This window comes from Pezoporus flaviventris, unplaced genomic scaffold (assembly GCF_033815535.1).
Source record: "Pezoporus flaviventris isolate CSIRO_AGI_PZ_B2104156 unplaced genomic scaffold, CSIRO_AGI_Pfla_v1 ptg000006l, whole genome shotgun sequence".
Classification (NCBI taxonomy): Eukaryota; Metazoa; Chordata; class Aves; order Psittaciformes; family Psittacidae; genus Pezoporus; species Pezoporus flaviventris.
In genome coordinates, this window is record NW_026892554.1 from 9,565,413 (window position 1) to 9,580,173 (window position 14,761).

Below are 14,761 nucleotides of genomic sequence, written 5' to 3' on the forward strand. Positions count from 1 at the left end.
CATTCATTTTAATATTCCATAGATGTTATTCTTATAAGGCAGGGGAAAAAAGAGAAGGAAAAAAAAAAAGAGGAAAAAACCCCAAAACAAACAAAACTACATCCCTCAACAACAAAAACCCCAAACAAACAATCACCACTCTACTCACAAAGTTCCTTAATCTTGGCAGTCACTGGTGTTTTGTTGTTCCTGTTTGTGAGGTAGGTTGGTGTTGGGTCTTTCTGTTGTTGTTCCGTTGGTGTTTTGGGGGGAAAGGGGTACCCCTATTGTAGCTTTCAGACCTATGAGTTACTTATGATATCTTCCAGATTAAAAGAAATCTGTTCAAGATGTTTACCAATCATCCCTATGGTACTACATCATGCTTATGAACGTTTTCAGTTTTGCAGAGTGAATAGTCTGTAGAATCAATAAAGCAAATCACCATGAAGCTTAATTAACTCTCTCTCATAACTGCACTTACAACAACATCCATGCATCAAGAAAACAAGACTAAACAAATCAGCTTCAGATGTTCACACCAAAATATACAGGAATGGTGAAGTACAGAAGCAGTATTCTGGATATAGGAAAAAATAGAGTATGAATTGTTTGCTATGCTTTAAAAGGAAATGCATTGGAAAACAAATAAATGTTATAAAACCAGCTATGAAGTTCTCCACTAGAATGTGTAGGTGACATATGCCTGAACCAGACCATTAAAGTCTCTCCTGTAAGTGTGCTCGTTTGATTCCTGCAGTGATAACTCGTTTTTTTTCCTCAAAGTGAGACTTAATAAGAAATAAAAGGAAGCAAGAAAAATGTTCTTTGCCAGCAGAACAGTTGTGATTTCTCACTCTGCCAACATCACATTAGCTAATATTACTCCAAGTGGCTTTTCAGTTCTTAGTTGGCATTACTGGATGTCTGAGAAAAGAAAAATAACAGAAAACAAAGCCTGAAGCCCATATATGGCAAGAAGTCGTCTTACTCAAGCCGAAAGAAGGAATGCTCACCAAATTAATATCTCATTCTGCCTCAGCTGCAAAGGGTATGTCATTTCTGGGGGCATTTTAAAGACTGTATGCAACGTATGTGACTTGCACAATAGTTGTTGGAGAGCACAGCTCCTGCACTTTTTGCATCATAGCTTACTACAACCCATGCAGCAAAGCCATCCAGATTGCTAAATAAAATAATGATAAGGATATTGAATATCCTTATGGAAGACTGCAAGCCTGGCAGAGGGTTGACATACTTTACATTTCAAGGTAATGATCTGCAGTTTTATGTGCTATCTTATGGCCACTACCTAATTGCTAAAGACAGAAATATGCCGTCACCCAATATGCCTAATCAGTTGTAATTACAGGAGAATTTCTCAAGGAGAATTTCTTACAATCAAGATCATGATTTTTTAACTAATTACAATAGAAAGCAGTCTCTCTGCTTTCGCATTTGAATTCAGCAATGTGTTATTTCTTAGTAGCAAACATTTAATACTAATAATTAACATCTGAGATTCCACATAAATCTCATTTTCAGAAACAGATCTCAGCTGGTTTTGAAATCACAACCTTTTAATGTATCTCAGAAGCAGGCCAGTCAAATACTACTAGATGATTTCAGTTTCGTATTCACAATGATAATCAGATCTAATTGATAGCTCAATGTATAAGCAAAACGTTCATTAGTGAAACAAAATTCTGAAATCAAAACTGATCAGAAGTTTTCTCATTCAAGTAAATACATCAGACTACTTGTACTGTTTATGAAAAAATTGCCAACTTTGAGTAAAAAAAAAAAAGGGCTGAAATTTTATGTGTCTGAATAATTTACACGTTAGAATCTGGGGATTTATTTGAGCTGCTTGATAAACTGAAGGAATGCAAACCCACTCAGGTACCAACTGCAGGATGAGTTTCAAACAGGTCTCTGGAAAATAACACTGTTAGAGTGAATCATTGCCTCAAACATACCACTGAGGACAAGGTTAAGAGGCAACCCATGAATCAGTAAATCTCACTTTAACATCAATTCCATGCACTTTGCCCAACTGCAACATTGTGTTTGAAAAGGCTTATATGCAATCACAGTTGCTGTACAGTATCTCACAGGCTTCTTCCAAAATATGTGCTCCGAGTACATCAGACTCATTACACAATAAATGTATAACTGCGGGTACTAAACCTGTTCTTTACCATAAAAGCTCAGCTTAACCAAAATGCATTAAAGAGAACTAAAAATTCAAACCCAGATGTATACACCTCAATTTGATTCCGACTTTTTTTTTTTTTACCCCCAATGCACTTAAAACCTGGCTGTTGAATGATCTTGGAATCCAGATGCACAAACATGTATAGGAGATCCAAATGTTGCATTTTTGCACGGTCCTAAGTTCATTTCCCAACATGCGTAATTATACAAATGCGCCTCATAGTTCTACACCACAGTGTCAACATTAACTCCAGAAATGTTTAGGAAAATATTCAGTATAAAATTCAGGTTAAGATGTTACAACTCTTATAATTAAAGAATTTCTTCAACTTGCAAAAAACTAAGGTATGTGTTGTTTGGTTATATTTCTCAATAGTGTCACATTAGAATAGCTTTCATTGTTTTAAGTGTGCCATTTACCTCATGGGGTTAAAAAAGAATATCCACCACCATAGTATTATGTAGTTAGTAATAGTAATTAACATAATTAAATAGTAATTAACAAGTAATATAGTAATAAGTAATACAATAGTAAATAGTAATTAACAAGTTTTCATTATTTGTGCCATGTCTAAATTGAAAATAAAGCCAATGTCATGAGGCTCACCTACTGCTCACTCCACCTAGCTGATTTTGTGGACACCATATTTACAGTTATTTCTACATCACACTAATGCTCAGATACATGCAGGTAATGTGCAACTGCCAATATTAACAGCATCAGTTCAGTGATGAAATTGGAAATTCAAGTGTTTCTCAATAAAGGCAGAGCAAAAAGTTTGACTGTATACTGCTTAATTAGAAGTGGCTCTCCCAAGGGAAAGTACAATCCCTGACATTTCACCTGAAGGCAAATTCCAGGATCCTGTGCAAAAAAGCTCCTCAAGAGAAATGAGGCACATCCTGTTTACTTTTCAGCTCACTTAGCTCATTAACAGCTATGCACACAGACACCTCACCAAGTCTGGGTATTTCAGGAGTTTCTGTGATACAGGTTTGTAGCCATATTTATTAATATAACTTGGGGGTGGGGGAAGGCGTTTGAGTTTGGGGAATGTTTAGATTTTGGCATGTCTGCTTTTTTTTTTTTTTTAAACATCTGTGCTTTTAGAATAAGTTATTGTCTCAAAAGAATATTACTCGGTTCAGATTCTTATTCAGTAAAAGGTTTAAACCACAGATAAAACAAGGAACTCAGAGGAGTGAAGTGGACATTGTGACACAGTCCTCTTTCTAATATCCCTCTAGATAGCTAGATAAATGTCTTGCTTGGAGCAAGAGTTCCAGCTTTGTTTTTAAATAATGATCACTTTTTTTTAATTGTGTTTCTTGAAAAGACACTTAAGAAACTAGGATGCTTTAACATCACATTATTTAGTGCAATAAATCTGTTACTTCCAGTGCAAAGTCAAAGGCTAGCCCAAGATCTGACACACAAAAAAAACCTCAAACCTGTGAGAAAGATTATTTTGTCTTTTCGCTAAAAGCAGTAGTCCCGTTAAATTTATCCCTTTTGATCTGAATGCAGGCAAAACCACCCAAACAAAAATCCTTTTCAAAAGAAAAACGTAACACACACAAAACTTAATTAGTAATACAGGCCTAACGCTCAGTGTTTGAGCACCAGCATTTCAGAGAGTTTGTACTCGTGGACCATACCTCAAACCTCTCTCTTTTCCCTTCTTGTAGCTCTAGTGCTCTGATGAAACATGTACAATTACAGAACCAAACATAATCACCATTTGATTTTATTCAACAGAAATTAATTATGCAGCAGGAAATACTACCCAGCTTCATCAGTCCAGATAACACATAGTTACATTAAAGGCAGCCAAGAGCATTGGAGCCTTGGGGAACACACTACTTGCGTTAGGGTCACTGAGACAGCTGACAGCAACATGCAATGCAATGCTGTGAGTAACAGTTTTGTAAACTGATGAGTAAATCCCATTTGCTAATATGTGACCATGTAAATTTTTCTCAAACCTGGATGAAGAGATGGTTTGCTTTCCCTTCCCACTAAGTTTTATTCTGCTGAGGCCCATGGCATACTCACTAGAGACTCCCCAACAGCTGTTTTTTCTTTTAAGCTTTCCTTGTCACTTTGGGATGTGATTTTTTGCTGATAAAGTGTAATAGAAGCTGTTTCCTGTATGCCACAATGAAACAGATGTTGTAAAAGTTGTGTAGCCCTTAATCTGGTCTTTGGGCAAAACCTGTTTCAGGCTAAATTTTCTTCTGTCACAAAAACATACATTATATTTGTTTTCCTGCCGGTCAATTGAAGTGGGCATCAAATAAACATTTTAACTGAGTGTTTCTGGCAAAGAGTCCCAGAAAGCAGCCGTGTGAAAACGAAAATAATGACTGCATAGCACAGAAAATAGAACAGGAGGGTGCTCAAGTAGTCCTTGAGTTCACCTTACTACTCCCAGGCACAGGCATCAATGCCTATGGCACTCCTGGCAGATGTTTGTCAAGCCTGCCCTTGCAAAGGTGAAGTGATTCCATAGCAGCCCTAAGCAATCTATTCCAATGACTAATTATCCTTTCAATTATAATGTTTCCCATCCTATCTAACTTCTAATCTCCTTTGCTTTAATTTAAACTCATCAGTTCTTGTCCTGTCCCCAGTGGACATGAAAAACCAGATTATTCTCTTCCTCCAAACAGCAGCCTTTTGCCTACATCTTCTCAGCCTTCTTTACTTAACCTCTAGACTAAACAAACCAAATTCTTTCAGGTCGCTTTCATAGCTTGTATTTTCTTCTATCATCCTTATTGGTTGCCTCTGGTCTCTGTCCATCTGATGCACATCTTTCCTGCTGTGTAGCGCCCAGGTTAGATATGCAGCCTAGCTGACCCATTAAACATGAAGGTTTCCTCTTGTATTTAACATGCAATACTTGTGTAAGACATGTTTTTACAGCTGATGTTTATTACTGGTGTTCTTCCCCCCCCGCGTTTTCATTTTGACACAACTAGTTCAAGACTGGAAGCCAGCTGAACCAGTTGGATTGATGTGCAACTGAGTTAGAGCCTCAGTAAATACTCCTGCTCTCACTGCAGATACAAGTAGCTTATGGACCACACTGGAAAGTAGTGAAATCTATTCTCTATACACACACATACACACACACTTTTATTTATATATATATCAAATCTCTAACACATTCTGCCTTCTTCAGTTCCGGCACTGGAAATAGCCTTAATGCACTCTTACAAGCTGCAAAAATAACCATAATTTCTGTATTCAGAGGCCGAGTCCTCAAAGGAGCTCAGCAGTTACTGCTTCCTAGTATGCAACTGCACATTTATGCTCAGTATAGGCATAAATTTTTTTAACTGTGGCTTTTTATAGGCAGATACCTTCTCACACTTTGATGAGTTATATTTACTATGCTTCCTAGCATACATTATTTTTCCTAGCTCATCCACTTTGGGATGATTCTTAAATAATTCCCCAAGATATTGCCTGTTTTCTCAACAGCTGATAAGCTGATACTTCCAAGCTTTTCTTGCCAATGTTTTTGCTTATCTGCTCTCCTGTGTTCTCAGTACTCTTGAGTTCCCGACTTCTATTTCCAAACACCTTATTTTCCTACATAGGACTTCAGAGCAGTCAAAGAGGTTAGACTCTCAAGGCTTGACACTTCCTTATCTTTGTCCTACTTCTCCCTAAATTTCTGTCTAAAATGAAAGTTTTGGAGAGGCTATCACATACATGGCTGCACAACCTTGCACCTTGCACCCTTCATGTCCTTTGCTTTGTCTTTCCCAATGTCAGAGTCAAACGTGTTATTTAGAACATATCCACAATAGATCTTTTGGGTTTCATTTTAAGAAAGCATGCAAGTTCTGCATGGAAAAAAAAGAAAGTACCCCACAGCAAGAGTTTTTTTCTTTACAGAAAAGGAATAGCTGCCACCTACTCAGAGTGACCACATCTCCTTACCCAAGCAAAGGAACAGGAAGTATCACCATGAGGGCAACCTCCCATTTCGGGTCCACTACACCAGCCAGCCAGCAGTGGATGTCTACCTGACTCACTAAAATAGAAAATTATTGAGCAGAATGGTAACAATTCATGCAACCACAGAGCCTTTTACTTTAGAAAGATACAAACTCTCAAACTCTAAATGCTGCAGTAAGCAAACATCTGGATCTGAACTTAATGGGTTAAACTTGACTTCACAATTCTATCTTAGTAACTTCAGGAAAAATCCCTTCAAGTTAGCTTTTAGTGATGTACATGATCAAAGGCCACTAACAGGCACATGGCACATTTGGTGCTTTTACCTTGTTTGCATCACCATGAAGAAACACCTGCGCAGCAACGTGCATCTGGTATATTCCGAGTCATGAACCAGGAAGGAAAGAATTGCTCAGTTCCATCTTGAAACAGAAATGGAAAGTAGACTAATCAATGAGAAGAAATTCCTGCATTATAGTTTAGGACCTGAAACGACATCTTAATGTCTCATTGGAGAGATCAGAAAGGAGGAAAAAATACAGCTTACCCTAGAACTGGGAGAGCCAGTCAATGCAGGTGTCTTCAAAAGGCCCTCAAAAAAAATGGAATTGCATCTGTTTTGTTCTTGATGCTTCATCTATTTCCCTCTCTCTCCGTATTCACCATTCTCTCACCAGTGAGTGCCTTAACAGCATACATGCTGTGGGACATAAGACAAAGCTGCAAATCCTTCACTGACATATTTTCCCCTGTACTTTCTCAAACCATGCCATGAATAAGCTTCTTGCAACCATTTACTGTTAAAAGAATTCATTTCCCTTTGTAACCAAGAAAACAAAACAAGAATTATTCATCTGCCAGAAAAATGTTGCAGTACAATAACCATCTACATGAATCAGAGACGGAGATTCTTTGAAGGCTTACTATAAAAATCCGCATCATACCACACTACAGCTAAGTGTAAATCCTGTAGGATATTATTACCACTTTTGAAAAAGTATTTCTATTGCAAGAAGTCAGTTACCTAGTACAAAGTTCCCACCAATACTTCTACTGAAACAGAAAATAAACAGTACATGAATCTGAGGATAAAGCAAACGAGTCATTAACCTAATGCAGTGACATAAAAGATAATATGAACTGAAATGACAAGTTTTGTAGTTCATAACTCAAAAGACATTTAACTACAAAATACCGTGCATCTCTACACATATATACTATATACCTCTATCTGCAAGACTGCAATCCCATTTCCTGCAAAGTCACCAGCACATTTCATTGACTTTTGCTCGCACAGAAGTTCACTTAATAAAACAAGCTAAAAATTATGAAGGTGAGCTCCCAACCACCTGCTGAAGAAAACGAGAGAGCAGACCAGAGGCAAAATTGAGAAAATCACTGCATATTAGAAGACAGATCACGATTCAGAAAGGAAAACACATATAGAGGAGGGATCCCTGGGTTCTGCAGGTGACTGACAGCAAGCAAAAAAAACCCTTAAAATCAAACATCCAATCAACAAACAAATACCATCCCAAAAATAAACAAAAAAAAACCAAATACAACAAACAATAAATATGCACACACATCTATTATTTTGTTTTAAAACATATACTTCTTGTGTAACTAAAATAGAAAGCGATTGACTTTTGTGACCCTGACAACTTGGAGAATCTGAATTTTCAACTCAAAGAGCTCACTCACAAAGTGCAACTTTTTCCACCTCGGGAGCAGAGGCTGGGCTCAGAGATCAGCGCTGGCTCAAGAAGATTATGGCAGCTGGGCAAAGAGGTCTCATTTTGTTGCAAATGAACAGCCAGCCTGTGACCTGTGAGCGCACTAGAGGAATCAGTGCTCGTCTTCCCTCCTTTTCAACAACAGGAATCATAAAACACCCAGAGGCTGTATGGCAGGAGGTAACCAGAGCAGCCTCGTGAGCATCCAGCTGCAGGGAGTATTCCCCCAGCTGTGTAACAGTATCTCTTTAGAAATGACAGCCTTCCATGAAGTAATTATAGCTAAAATCTTTTAGTCTTGCTGGAACAGGCTACTACTGTAGTAATTCTCAAGTAAGATAACAAGCACTAACTCTGCTTATCACTGACATTAAACCCCTGGTCTAATTGGAGCAGACAGACTATGCAGATTAACACAACTGGATCAAATTTATCCTGTGGAAAGCAAGGCCTTTCATAGGTAACATGCAGTTCACTTCCAGGGAACAGCATGGAGTTAGACATAGTGCACTAAAGCTGCTATTTGTGTTTTTTATTACAAGATTGCTGTGGACTGAGCATGAACCAGTTTTGACTTACACAGGAAGAAAAAGAGGCATCCTCAGGATGTTTACTACTTCGGTTTGTGCACATCATTTCTTTCCCAGGTTGTTACTTTAAATGATAATTTTTATGTTTCAAGAAAGTTTAAAGGAGGCCATTTAAAAAGAATATTTTTCTTCTCTGAAATGAATCATGTTTCACGCTCTTACATACATAAACTGTTTAAAAATTATACACAGAGTGAAAAATAAGATCAAGAATATCAAATTACTTTGGTCAGACTTCTCAAGGGTAGATTTGCTGAGAAATAGGAAATCTAAAAGAATTAAAGGACGAGAACTTTGATGCAACAGATCCTATGCACAGGTTAGTAAAGGAATTTAGATGGTACAGTAATCAATACTGTCTGCAGGCTTCTCCACTTCTAAGATATCCTACACTTGTTTAAAGCGCTTCTACAGAGCGGAGCGTAGTACTTTTGCTAGTGAACGTGTTACCACTGGTGCCAACAAGAGGAATTCCTGCCAGCTTTTCTAGCTCTCAAGGTAAACCATACCAGTCTGTTGAAGACAGTATACATATAAAAGAAGACTTTCTGCCATCTCATCAATTACCCAGGCAGTATTTGATTAGAGGTTAATGCTCAGCAACAACTCACTAGGTAAAACCTCTTTCTTGTCCGTATTCTCTGCAGTAGCACTGACATAGCAATCATTGCAGGCACAATTTTAGATATTTCACATGAAGGAACATGCTTTCATGTTGCACAAGGAGCCTATTTCTTTAGGTGTCTCAAAAAGAAATTGGGATTGAAGATTTCTTTCATGAGGCTACAAAGATCTGCCTTCCAGCTCTGACCAGGTGGTCCTGGGAGGATTTAAGGTCATCCTGACCTACTTTCCAATTTTCAGTTTTACTTAACAATCCACATTTATTCCTAACATTATAGCTCACTTGAAATTCAATGGGATTACCATCAGCCATTAACTTGGGCAAGCAGAAAAGGCTGATTAAGAATTATTTCAGGTTTTAAGTACTGAAGAAAACATGAGTTGTTAAATTCTGCGATCTCCACACCTACACCAAGCACTGTCATCCCAACAGAACTTTGCATAGTGGGGAAGAGGAACAAGAGCTCTCCTAGGAACAGCCAATTCCAAGTTTGTGTCCCAAGAAATTACGAGTTTCTGAAAACTGTGATTCTGCTGTGCTTTTCTATCTTCTTGCTCACTTTAAATTACAGTTAAAAGTTTAGCTCGGGTTAAACAATAAAACAAGAATCACCATTATTCCCAATATTGTGGACAACTTCAGTCATTGTAGACGTGATACTCTAATACAAGCAAGGGCAGCCAGGCAAATCACAAGCAGGCAGGTGCTGAACAAGTTTTCTACCATAGGCAGCTTTGCTAGCGTATATCTGGCCTGCAGTATACTTGCTATTTCTGTCTTGGATGTCTCTAGGGGAGCGACTGCCAAATGAAAAGTACTGTACCAATTTGTGGGGTGGTTTTGTGATGTGCATAAGAGTTCTTGGATAGGTTTAAATTCATACTGACTTATGCTTTAAGTGCAAATTTAAATTCTAGTATGTCTAAAGGGGAAAGGCTTGCACATTGCTATGCAGGTCTGCCAGCTGGGCTCCACCACTACTTTATTCTTTTGCTTTTAAAACTAAAACATGAAGCTTAAAACATTTTTTTTTTAATATCTAGCATTATAGAAGGTCATTTTCATACAAAGGCCTGCACAGAGAAAAGCTTTTGAGCAACAGGGTGCGTCACTAAAAGTCAGTATATATAGGACACATCAGTTGTATTATTTTTTTATCTCGCCTCTAATGACAATAAACTGGGAATTATCAGGCTGGCCTGACTGATAAAGAAAAACTGATGTGGAAAATTAAGTTAAACATTAGATATTAGGCTGAGTATCCTTTGATGAAACAAAAGGAGTGAACAAGACAGTAGTGGTCTCTTCTAGCTTAAAAAATGCTAAGGTGATTTTAAGATGGAAAATTCAGTTCTGCATGCCAAACACCTGATGCTTTTAACTGTACAGTTTCAGGGTCTTATTATAGATAACTTGTTGAGCCTCTAAATACTAGGTAATACATAGCTTGCAGTTACTATATTGGATACTTATCTCCTAAAACTACTCTTCCAATTTTTTCTTTCTTCCATGGTCTGTCATCTACTGCTCAAAGCTGCTAATTCCATTTTCTTTGGCTGTGTTAGACCTCAGTTACTATATTTATTCTAATGTGGCTTTGTGACCACTGAAACTAGATGGAAAATTCCACCAATGCCCATGTGGACACACATGACACCACGTACCATGTTACTATAATGCCCCAGGCAATGATCCAGCAGAAATCTAGAAATATTAGCCCTGGTTTCTCCATAAAGCTGATTTAACAGCCACCTGTGAAACAAATAACAGACACATAGCAGGATAAAATAGAAGCCAGCTGAACTCTCACTCAATTTTTCAAGATGAGTAAAGCACACAAGAATCATTATCCTGTCTGAATATTGTATACAATGTTAAAAGGCTTTAAAATCAGAAGCACTTGTTTAAAAGCGCATTTAAATATTTACTGTGTATGTTGTGACCTCTTCACTTGGTGCTTGGCTTGCAGCTCCTGTAACAGATACAGCACTCTTCTACTCTTGGCACATCTGCCAGAGCCCAGGTTCTCCACTCTTATTGAAAAGAGGTTAGAACAAAACCACTGTACTTGGACCATGTTCAGAGTCATTCAGTTGGCCTATGGCTTCCATAAACTTCAATTAACAAGGAGAAACAAACAGCAATTAACTATTTCCCACTACCAGAATTTTTTATTTGTTAATTTATTTTGGAATTGTCTCATTTGCTCTCTCAGTAAACTAGGAGCAGCTTAAATTTTTTCCCAAAGTTCCACTTATGTGAAATGCAGTTTATTACTGCCAAATCAGCATGATGAGCTCTCTTGTTATAGGACATGTTAACAGAAATTGCTATATACTTGCTTAGTGAGGAAAACCTGCCGTGAATGTTGTTCAAATAATCAGAAATTCCATCTTTTTGGAGCCAGCTGCCAAATTTCTTCTTTCCTTAAAATAAACAATGTCTATGCTATGCTTGTTTATTATACTTCTAGATCTTGCCAAAGTTCACGTCACAAAGACTTTGTGATTTAAAAGCATGGTGGGAGACACAGCACAGTAACAAATCCAGTGGAGCAGGAAAACAGGTTTGAACATGATAATGTAACAAACAGCTGGTTAGGAAAGGTTTGGAAGAGGATTAGGAAACAAACTGTTGCTAGAGCAAGAGACTCTGTTGCCTTCAGCTGCAGTGGCTATTTCTGATTTGTTCACAAAGAAACACCGAAAAAAAAGCCTTGTTATTAAAATACAGATGTGTGGAGAGAGCTTAATTCCTTCTAAATATGCCAGCATAGCCTGAGCCATGCCATTTTTCTCCCAGCCATCCAGAAGGCAGTCTGTACAGCATCCACATAAGAAAAGACTTCTGCCCTATATACAGAGGAGAAGCATTGCAATATTACTGAGCTGAACATAATCCACATTTACCCAGAAACTTGATAAATGTAACTGATCACTTGAAAATGTGAAAAACATGAATTTAGCAAAGGTTTATTTTCCCTCCTGATCCATTGGTAATAGCTCCAAGCAAAAATCCTCCTCCCTCAAACATAAATATGCATCAGTCTTCTAAGAAAACAATCCTGTAACCACAGTTGCACAGACTGACACAGAGTGGTTGGTGATAGGGAATGGGAATAGTAGTGAACAAGAAGGTAAGTTATTTCTGCACTTGCTAAACATATCCAAAACACAGTTATTTTGTCACTGCAGAGTTTTAGCATATCACACAAGGTGCAAAGAAAGAAGGCTATGATTTTAACTATTTTTTCCACTTAAGCACAGAACATTATAGTTATTTGCAAGGCCATTTAATTTGCAGGATATTGAAACACCTTCAAGCATCGAAATGCTAAACACAACCAATTTGCTTTTGGAAAATGCTGTTGATACTTCAGCACTACAGCACACTTCATAGCTAACTGGTTTATACATGAAACAAGTAGACTGTTCAGATCATAAGCAGTCAACGCTACCATACCTATTCCTGAAAGATAATTGTGGAGACAGAAGAGCAAAGGCTTGCATTCTGTTTCAGGCAGTAATGCTGTCTCTGGCTCAGTTAGGTGCATATGACCCTACTCAAACTACCACGCGGCTCACCAATCGTAGCATGTCATACGAGTGTCAAAAAGCATGTGTCTGATGATCCCTTACTCCACAGTACAGCCAAGGGTGGTATCAGGCATACATAACCACTTTGACAACCCCAAGCCTAGGCTCTACTGCAATTACCATTTTTTGCTGAAGCGATTCATGCACAAAAAGCCGGTCTGCAATGCTGATGCAGCCTTCTTCATATCACAACTGTTTCTTCTTCTTATCATGAGCCCATGCTTCAGATATTCTCCATCAGGCAACACAACTACCAGCTGCCTCCCAGGCAAAGCCACATGTGCAGCAACTGCTAGCATTCCTGTTGGACTGTTCTGAGCTGAAGCTGAGCAGATCTGCAAGTACTTTCAGGTGAACTGCAGAAAAATCCCCCAAAGAAGAGTAAAAACCACCAGAGGACGATCAGCATTCAAACAGGTAACCTGGTTTCACTGCCAACCAAATGAATTGTCAGCCTAAGTATCTCTTATTTCTTCTCCCCAGCACTTCTAAACAGGAAGGGGAAAAAAAAAAAAAAGGTCATGAGCAAGAGTTAAGGACTGTTCTGAATTAAAACTCCTGGCTGGTGTTTAAGAGCAAAAACTTTAGCATGAAAAGTAGTGACATACAGAGAAACACAAGCCTTAGTGAAAGTACAACGCTAATAAGAAATACTTTGATTTAGTTTGGTACTTTTCACAAATAGTTGGCGAGTCAAAAGAGCCAACAAATCAAGGCAGAAAATGATCTAAAGCCTGTAGACAACCAGAGTTACAAAAAATTACTAGCATAAAAAAGGCCCAAATCCTTTCAGAGGCCAGAGCTGTTTTTAACGTCCCTTTTAAAACGCACATCTGCCTCCAGCGCTCAGGTATCAAACGCCTCTTCCCCATTCTCCTTTTCTAACCTGTCACACACTTCTGTCTCCTACCATGCACAATCATAACTACAAGACTACCCACTTTGACACACTCACTCTCCTGTAAGCACAGGTCCCCTACTTCAAACCAAAGCAAAAATCTGATTTATTGAATACAGAACACAACAATGGCATTTCAGATGTCAAATATCCTCATGCTAAGATATGTATATCCTTGACAAACTAATTGTTTTTCTGTGGCACTGTGACTTAGACAAAGTCTGAACCTGCTCTGAAGTTCTGATCAGGAGGCTGACAGCAGGAAGAGTGATGGATGGCAAAGGCAGCCACTTGCTCTGGCTGAGCAGGCTCCACTGAACTGCCCATCCATCACTCTGACAGCTAAAGAAATTCTGTACAAATTTATCTACAGGGCACTAGGCAGGCAGAAGGCAAAGCATATATCCCACCAGCTGAAAGAGTAGATAATCAGAGAGGAACATTAGGCCGTTTAGTCTCCAGAAGTAAATTGGTAAATCCATTTGGCTCCACTGGCTAAGCAAGTGAGAACGCACCACGAAGAAACACTAGAATTACAACACTGAAAATGATAATGATGTAATAAATATAACAAAGTTGCTGGAAAGAGATTTTCCCCCTTCTTGCCTGTTTTTATTTAAAGAAAAAGAGCACAAGGAAAGAATAAGACAAAAAAAAATAAAATTCAGAGGATCCTGGGCACTGTGCGTGCTGTAAAGAGGAAAAAGATGAAAGGTCATAACGTAATTGAGTCCTTGAATACCAACAATGGGAGCTTTAAATCAGGACTCGACTGACACAGATATTTAACTGCCTCTGTCAGTTTTTCAGGCTATAAATAAAGGAATACTCTGCATTATTTTCCTGAGGGTGATGACAATATCCTCTTCTGAACATTCCCTCCCAAGCTGACAGAGCGCGTGCTTGTATCATATCTGTCACACTGCACTCTAGTTAATGCAATTCAACAGAATAAACTTTCCCTCATCTAATAATAATGCATAATAATGTTCAGCATGGATCAAACAAAGCTGACACTTCTATTTTATATGGAGAGGAAACTGATTTGGCTGTGGTAGGTGAAAGGATGCATTTTGAAATTAAGCTGTAGTCCAGACAGAGGTGGGCAGAAAAAATACAGACCCCTCAAAGACATCCTTTTTATTGC